The following is a 7,089-nucleotide window of genomic DNA, read 5'->3' as shown; positions in this document are numbered from 1 at the left end:
TGCAGCTTACAGCGTCTCTCCAACTGCCCAACGGAAGCACTCTGGAAGTGCCGATCACCATTGACTCCGGCAGCAACGCCGACTTTATAGGACTGGATTTTATTCAGCAGCACAATATACCACTGCTGCCAGCCACACTGCCCCTGAAGGTTGTCACAGTGGATGGCAGGGACTTGCTAGGGGGGCAAGTGGTGCAACAAACGCAACCAATGGTGATGCGGATTGGAAATCACCAAGAGGTCATCAGCTTCAACGTCACCAAACTGTCAGGCACGCCGGTAGTCTTGGGCATGAGTTGGCTGCACAGGCACAGTCCAGCATTGGCGTGGTACCAACGCCAATTGACCTTCGGTTCCTCCTATTGCGCGGAACATTGCATTCTTCGTAGCCAAGAAGAAGGAGGGGAAGACACGCAGCTACAATTGAGCACGCTGCAAGCAGTGCCACGCAAGTAAGCAGCGTTTTTGGAGGTTTTCTGCGAGAAGGAAGCAGACAAGCTGCCTCCCCACAGGCCCTATGACTGCCAGATTGACCTCCTGCCAGGGGCGACGCTGCCAGCCGGGAAACTGTATTCCATGTCTGAAGACGAGCTGCAGGAGCTCAAGGAGTTCATAGACCTCAACTTAAAGCGCGGTTTCATCCGGGAGTCGAAAGCAGCGGGGGGCAGTCCTGTATTCTTTGTGAAGAAAAAGGACACGCCCCAAAAAAGACTTGTAGTGGATTTCAGGCTCTTAAATTCAAAGACCAAGCCCACAGCCTTTCCAATGCCCAAAATAGATGACCTGCTTGCAACGGTGAGGAAAGGACGCGTTTTTACAAAGTTGGATCTGAGAGGGGCGTACAACCTGATCCGCATACGGGAGGGGGACGAGTGGAAGACTGCCATGTTCACGCCCCTGGGCACATATGAATATAGAGTTATGCCCTTCGGTTTACAAAATGGCGCCCACTGTTTTCAAGCGTTCATGCATCACGTCCTGGCGGGTCTTCTCTACAAGAAATGCGTCTGCTTCTTGGACGACATCCTGATATTCTCAGAATCTGAGGAGACCCACGAGGGGGACGTCAAGGAGGTTCTGCAGCGACTGCAGGAGCATCGGCTGTACGCAAAGCTGGAGAAGTGCCAGTTCGACAGGAAGGAGGTGGATTTCCTGGGCTACAAGCTGTCGGACAAGGGGCTCGCCATGGACAGCGCCAAGGTTCGCGCGGTGTTGGATTGGAAGAGCCCGCGCAATCGGAAGGAGGTCCAGCGGTTTGTGGGGTTCGCCAACTTTTACCGCAAATTCATCAAGGGGTTCGCGATGCAGACAGCGGCCATTACCGACACGCTCAGCTCCAAGAAGAAGAAGTTCATCTGGACGGAGCAAGCGGAGCAGTCCTTCCAGAACCTCAAGCGTCTCTTCTCGTCCGAAGGGCAGCTACTGCATGTGAATCCCAGCAAACCGCTGAGGGTTGAGACGGACGCCTCAGACAGAGCCGTGGGCGCCGTACTGTTGCAGGAGGACCCGCATGGGGACTGGAGACCGTGTGCCTTCTACTCTAGGAAGCTCAGCAAGTCAGAGCAGAACTACACCATCTGGGACAGGGAGTTGCTGGCCATTCATGCAGCATTCAAGGCGTGGCGGCACTTCCTCATCGGGGCCAAACACACTGTGCAGGTTCGCACGGATCATAAGAACTTGGAGTACTGGCGCACGGCAAGGTTCCTGAACCAGCGGCACATCAGATGGGCGGAGTTCTTTGCGGATTTCGACTTCAGGATAGAATACATCCCAGGCGACAACAACATCATGGCAGATGCACTGTCCAGAAAGCCGCAATACCTCGAAGAAGCGGCGCCAGCAGCGGCCAAGCACATTTTCGCCCAGAAAGCGTGGGCGTGCGCTTCCGCAACCGTGGACCTGGAAGCGGTCCGTCGAGCACTGCAGGAGGACTCCTTCGCTCTAGCCAAGATGGAGGAGGTGCGCAAGGGCACGGTGAAAAACGACGAGTTCCAAATAAGGGACGGATTGCTCATCCGCAGAGGAGCACTCTATGTACCGGGAGATGAGCTCCGCGCGAAAGTACTGCAGCAGTTGCACGACGCGCCAACCGCCGGGCACTTCGGCAAGGAGAAGACGGCGGAACTCGTTGCCAGAGATTTCTGGTGGCCCAAGATGAGGGGGGAAGTCGCGGAGTACGTCTCGAGGTGCGACACTTGCCAAAGGGCCAAGTCAGTGCACAAACCTCCGGCAGGACTGCTCGAACCGCTGCAGACCCCGAGCGAACCGTGGGAGAGGGTGGCACTGGACTTTGTCACGGATTTACCCAGCTCGAGGGGTAAAACGGCAGTGCTAGTGGTGGTGGACATGTTCACTAAAATGGCCCACTTCATTCCGTGCGCGAAGGTGGCCACGGCAGAACAGACCGCCAAACTGTTCATAGACCACGTCTTCAGGGTGCACGGACTGCCACGGTCTATCTTGTCCGACAGGGGGCGCCAGTTCATTTCGAGCTTCTGGCAGAAGCTGATGGGTTTCCTGAACGTCAAGATCAACCTAGCGTCGGCGAGACACCCGCAGACCAACGGACAAGCGGAGCGCGTCAACGCCATCATGCAGCAGTACCTGAGATGCTATGCAAATCAACAGCCGACGACATGGGTGGACTACCTGCCACTCGCTGAGTTCGCTTACAACAACACGATGCACGTGTCCACAGGGGTGACGCCGTTCTTCGCCAACAACGGGAGGCATCCCAGAACCTTCCCGGGATTAGAGAAACTGGGGGAGGGGGAGCCACAGGCAGCGGAAGTCTTGGCGGCGGAATTGCAGGAAGTCCACGATCAGCTTAGGAGGCAATTAGAGCTTGCAAAGCACGCATACAAACTGCAGGCTGACAAGCACAGGAGGGTTGGTGAAGACATACAGGTGGGAGACTGGGTGTGGTTAGCGGCCCACGCAGTGCCGACCAGATCTTTAGCTAAGAAGAAACTTGGACATAAGCAACTAGGACCTTACCGAGTTGAAGCACAGATCAATCCGGTGGCCTTCCGGTTGACACTTCCGGAAGGATCCAGAATGCACCCAGTATTCCATAGGTCGGTGCTCACGCCCTACAAAGCACCTCACCGATTTCAGGCGCAGGGCACGGCACCAGACCCTTATAGGGAGGCCCCCCCAAGGAGGGAGTCGCCAAGAAGAGAACCCATCAACCAGGTCACAGAGATTTTGGACTCGAGATGGGGGGAAGAGGGAGTAGAATATTTTCTCGCAAGGGAAGGTACCCCGGCCAGCGCCAACAGTTGGGTGCCGGACTATGCCCTGGACGAGCCTCTCCTCAAAGAGGAGTTTCATGCCTTGTTCCCACACAGGCCCATGCCAGCCGAGTATTTCGACGACTGGCTTTTCACACCCACGCTTTCTACCAGCACGTTCCAGGGATTCACATCGGACGAAGAACCAGCATTAGAAACACGTTCACCGGAGGGCTCGCCCTCGGGGTTTGCCTCAGACCGCTCGTTTTGGTGGGACAATCGAGGAGAGGAGAGGTGGCTGAGGGGCCCTTGGCAGGGAACGGACCCAGAGGGGAACGAGGGTGAGAGGGACATGGACGTGATGGGGGAGGACGTTGGGTTCGAGCATGGCGGCACGGAGATGGAAGCAGAGGAGAACGAGGTCGGCGAAGACATGGAGGACGAGCCGGATTTCTCTAACTGGATGCACGCCACGGGGGACGAACTGTATCCACCATTCACCCCCACAACGACGGAGCACCCAGCACCCCCGCCGGAGGAAGGGGAGGGGGGAAGGGGGGGCTTCGAGGGGGGGATGGATGTCAGGGGTTCAGGAGCAGAGTCACAGGAGAGGGAAGAAACGGAGAGCGAGGGGGAGGAGTCGGAAGGAAATGTCAGCGGCGACAGTAGTCCGAGGTCTCTGAGTCTCTCCAGTGACTCGGAGGATTCACAGAAAGGGGCCCCCATGGTCAGGGCAAGGGGGACACCTCGGGAAGAAGGGGCCAGAGGGGACTCAGAGAGTAACAGCTGGAAATCCGGACCAGCTTCCCCCCCAGAGTGCAGTAGGGGGGAGGAGTCCAAGGCATCGGGATCAGGGAGCGCGCAGGCAGAGGGAGAGCGTGAAGCAGGAGTGGCCACACCCTCGTCAGGGAGCGAGGAAACGGTCATCAGGAAAGTTAAACGCGCGCGCGCGCCAAGTTCAAATGTACAGGAGGGCGGCAAGGTGGGCAGCCCGGGTAGGGAGCCAGGTCCTAAAGCACGCCGAAGAGAGGGGGAGGAGTCAGAGGGGTCCAGCTCTGCGTCAGAAGAGTCCAGGAGGGAAGAGACCCCGGGGGGTAGTAAGACCCAGAGGAAGAGAGAGAGAAGGAGGAGGTGGAGTAAGATTAGAGTTTTAAGCTGGTGCACAGGGGGCGGAGATCCAGATAGAGCTTCGCCGGTCTAAAGCTCAGACGTAGAGCTGGGACGCTGAGATTTGTAAATGGAGACTATTCTTCAATAAAGACTTTGATACTGTACTACCGGCTAGCGTTGGTCCTTGGTGAGCTGGGACCCGGAGCCAGCTCTGACAGTACCGCTCCAGTGGGAAGGTAAATGGCGTTTCCATGCGCTGCTCTGGTTTGCCAGAAGATGTGATGGCATGACCTGGAAGCTGTACACCGGCTCCCTCGGCCAATAAAACGAGATGAGCGCCGCAACCCCAGAGTCGGTCACGACGGGACCTAATGGTCAGGGGTCCCTTTACCTTTTTATACTGGAATGAAGTTTTCTCCCCTCTCCACTTAATACAGTTCATCTGGACTTGCTGGTGTGGGTGTGCTTGGGTATATGTGTGCACAGGTCTTTTAGATCAAAAAGCAGACATTTTCCACCTTGTTCTCCCACTTCCCCTTTAACATTTCAAAGTAACCCAAGGCCACGATCCCCTCCCCCTTAGTTCTAAGGTGCGGGTGGACAGCTTGTGATGAGGTATGTATTTTTACCCTCAGCTCTCAGAAGCTGATGGGCCACCTGGCCATGTGGTGAAGCAATTAGTCAACCGCTTCAACGAGTGTCCACTGCAATGCAGCAGTAGCACGGATCAGCTCCCATGCCAAGAAGTGCAAAGGGTTATGTGAACCGGATCTCAGATAAAGCTAATGAGAAGTGGAGAATTTGCAACAGCCCATGAAATTCAGTCAACATCTATCGTGAAGCGTCAGCGAAAAGGCAAGGGGCACTTCAAAGGGTTCAGCATCAGTTCTTCAGCCCTGATCAGCTTTACATTGATGGCACAAATCTCTAAATAAGAACATAGGAGCCCTGCTGGATCAGACCAAAGGACCATCTAGTCAGGCAGTCTGCTCTCACAGTGCACAACCAGAAACATATGGCTACGAACCTGAAAAGAAAAGAGCAACCAAAATTCTTGAGAAACTCCCCTATGAGGAAATGTTACAGCATTTGGGGCTTTTGAGTTTAGAGGAAAAGGTGAGTAAGAGGCAACGTGACAGAAGTGTGCAAAATTATACATGGCTAGAGTGGATAGAGGTTTTTGTCTCTCTTGCATTACACAAGAACTTGGGAACATCCAGTGCATCTAAATGTTGGAGGATGAAAGGAAGTACCTATTCACACAGTTAAACTGTGGAGTTTTCTCCCCTGAGAGGCAGTGGGAGCCATGGCTTTAGAAGACTAGGCAAATTCATGGAGGATATGGATGCAAATGGCTACTAACCTCCACCTCTGCTGTTGGAGGGAGCATGCTTCTGAAAACCAGGTGCTGGAAAATGCAGGAGGTGAGAGGGCTCTTGTGCCTGGGTCCTGCTTGCAGGTTTTCCCCAGGCATCTGATTGGTCACTGTGAGAACAGGATGCTGGACTCAAATGGGCCACTGGCATGATCCAGCAGGCTCTTTTCTTCCTGTGACTTCAATGCAACCAAGCTTGTGATATATTCCAACAGTGGAGGCAGAACACAGGCTAGTAACCATGGTCATCCTCAATGAATTTGTCTAACCATCAGGAGTGTTTTTCCACAGGAATAAATAAATAGATTCTAGGGCAGGGGTTCCCAGTCTCTGGACATGTAAGCGCTGGAACCTCCTGCTCCAGAATGAAAGGTCATCCTTCACTTGGTAGCTCAAGGTAAAGGTAAAGGGATCCCTGACCATCAGGTCCAGTCGGGGGTTGCGGTGCTCATCTCGCTTTATTGGCCGAGGCAGCCAGCATACAGCTTCTGGGTCATGTGGCCAGCATGACTAAGCCGCTTCTGGCGAGCCAGAGCAGCACACGGAAACACCGTTTACCTTCCCACCGGAGTGGTACCTATTTATCTACTTGCACTTTGACGTGCTTTTGAACTGCTAGGTTGCAGGGACCGAGCAACAGGAGCTCACCCCGTCGCAGGGATTTGAACCACCGACCTTCTGATCGGCAAGTCCTAGGCTCTGTGGTTTAACCCACAGCGCCACCCGCGTCCCGTAACTCAAGGTACACAGATGCAAATGCACAGGGCTGCAGGATTCCAGCAGGCTACTCCAGCTCCTCTCTCCACTCTTCATTTTACAAACGCTTGCAACAATTACAACAGATCTGCCATAAACCAGGACAATTATTTTTGTTTTCCAGTCCTTACAGTCATTTAACAAATTAATTGGGCAACCATCACATTCTTCCTTCCTTAACAGAATGTCTCTATAACTCATGTTCTGATGCATCAGCATAGCCAGCCAGGAAATGGCTCTGCATAACACATCAATTGCTTTTTAAGATTCATCTGAAAGATCAGCACTTTTCGCAGGGATAGTGACAGACGTGAAGACAGTTTTTAGCAAACGCTGCTGCACTTCATGCACTGAATAGATCGAGCTAATTTATTTTTTTTAATGGTTTCTGGTGTTAAAAATGCACAGAACATTTCAGAGAAGAAGAATAACATTGCAGGATCAGGCCAAAGGCCCATCTAGCACTGCAACTTCCTTTCTCAGTATCCAACCAGATACCCATGGTAGGGGCTGAGTGCAACAGCCTCTGAACAGCTGTCCATAAATGGATGCCTTTTCTGGTTGCCTTGTTGTTGTTTTTTATGTCAGACTAATTGCTCTGGTCTGGATTTTA

This window comes from Podarcis tiliguerta (genome assembly GCF_965153285.1).
Source record: "Podarcis tiliguerta genome assembly, chromosome: 9".
Lineage (NCBI taxonomy): Eukaryota > Metazoa > Chordata > Lepidosauria > Squamata > Lacertidae > Podarcis > Podarcis tiliguerta.
Note: the sequence above shows the minus strand (reverse complement) of the source record.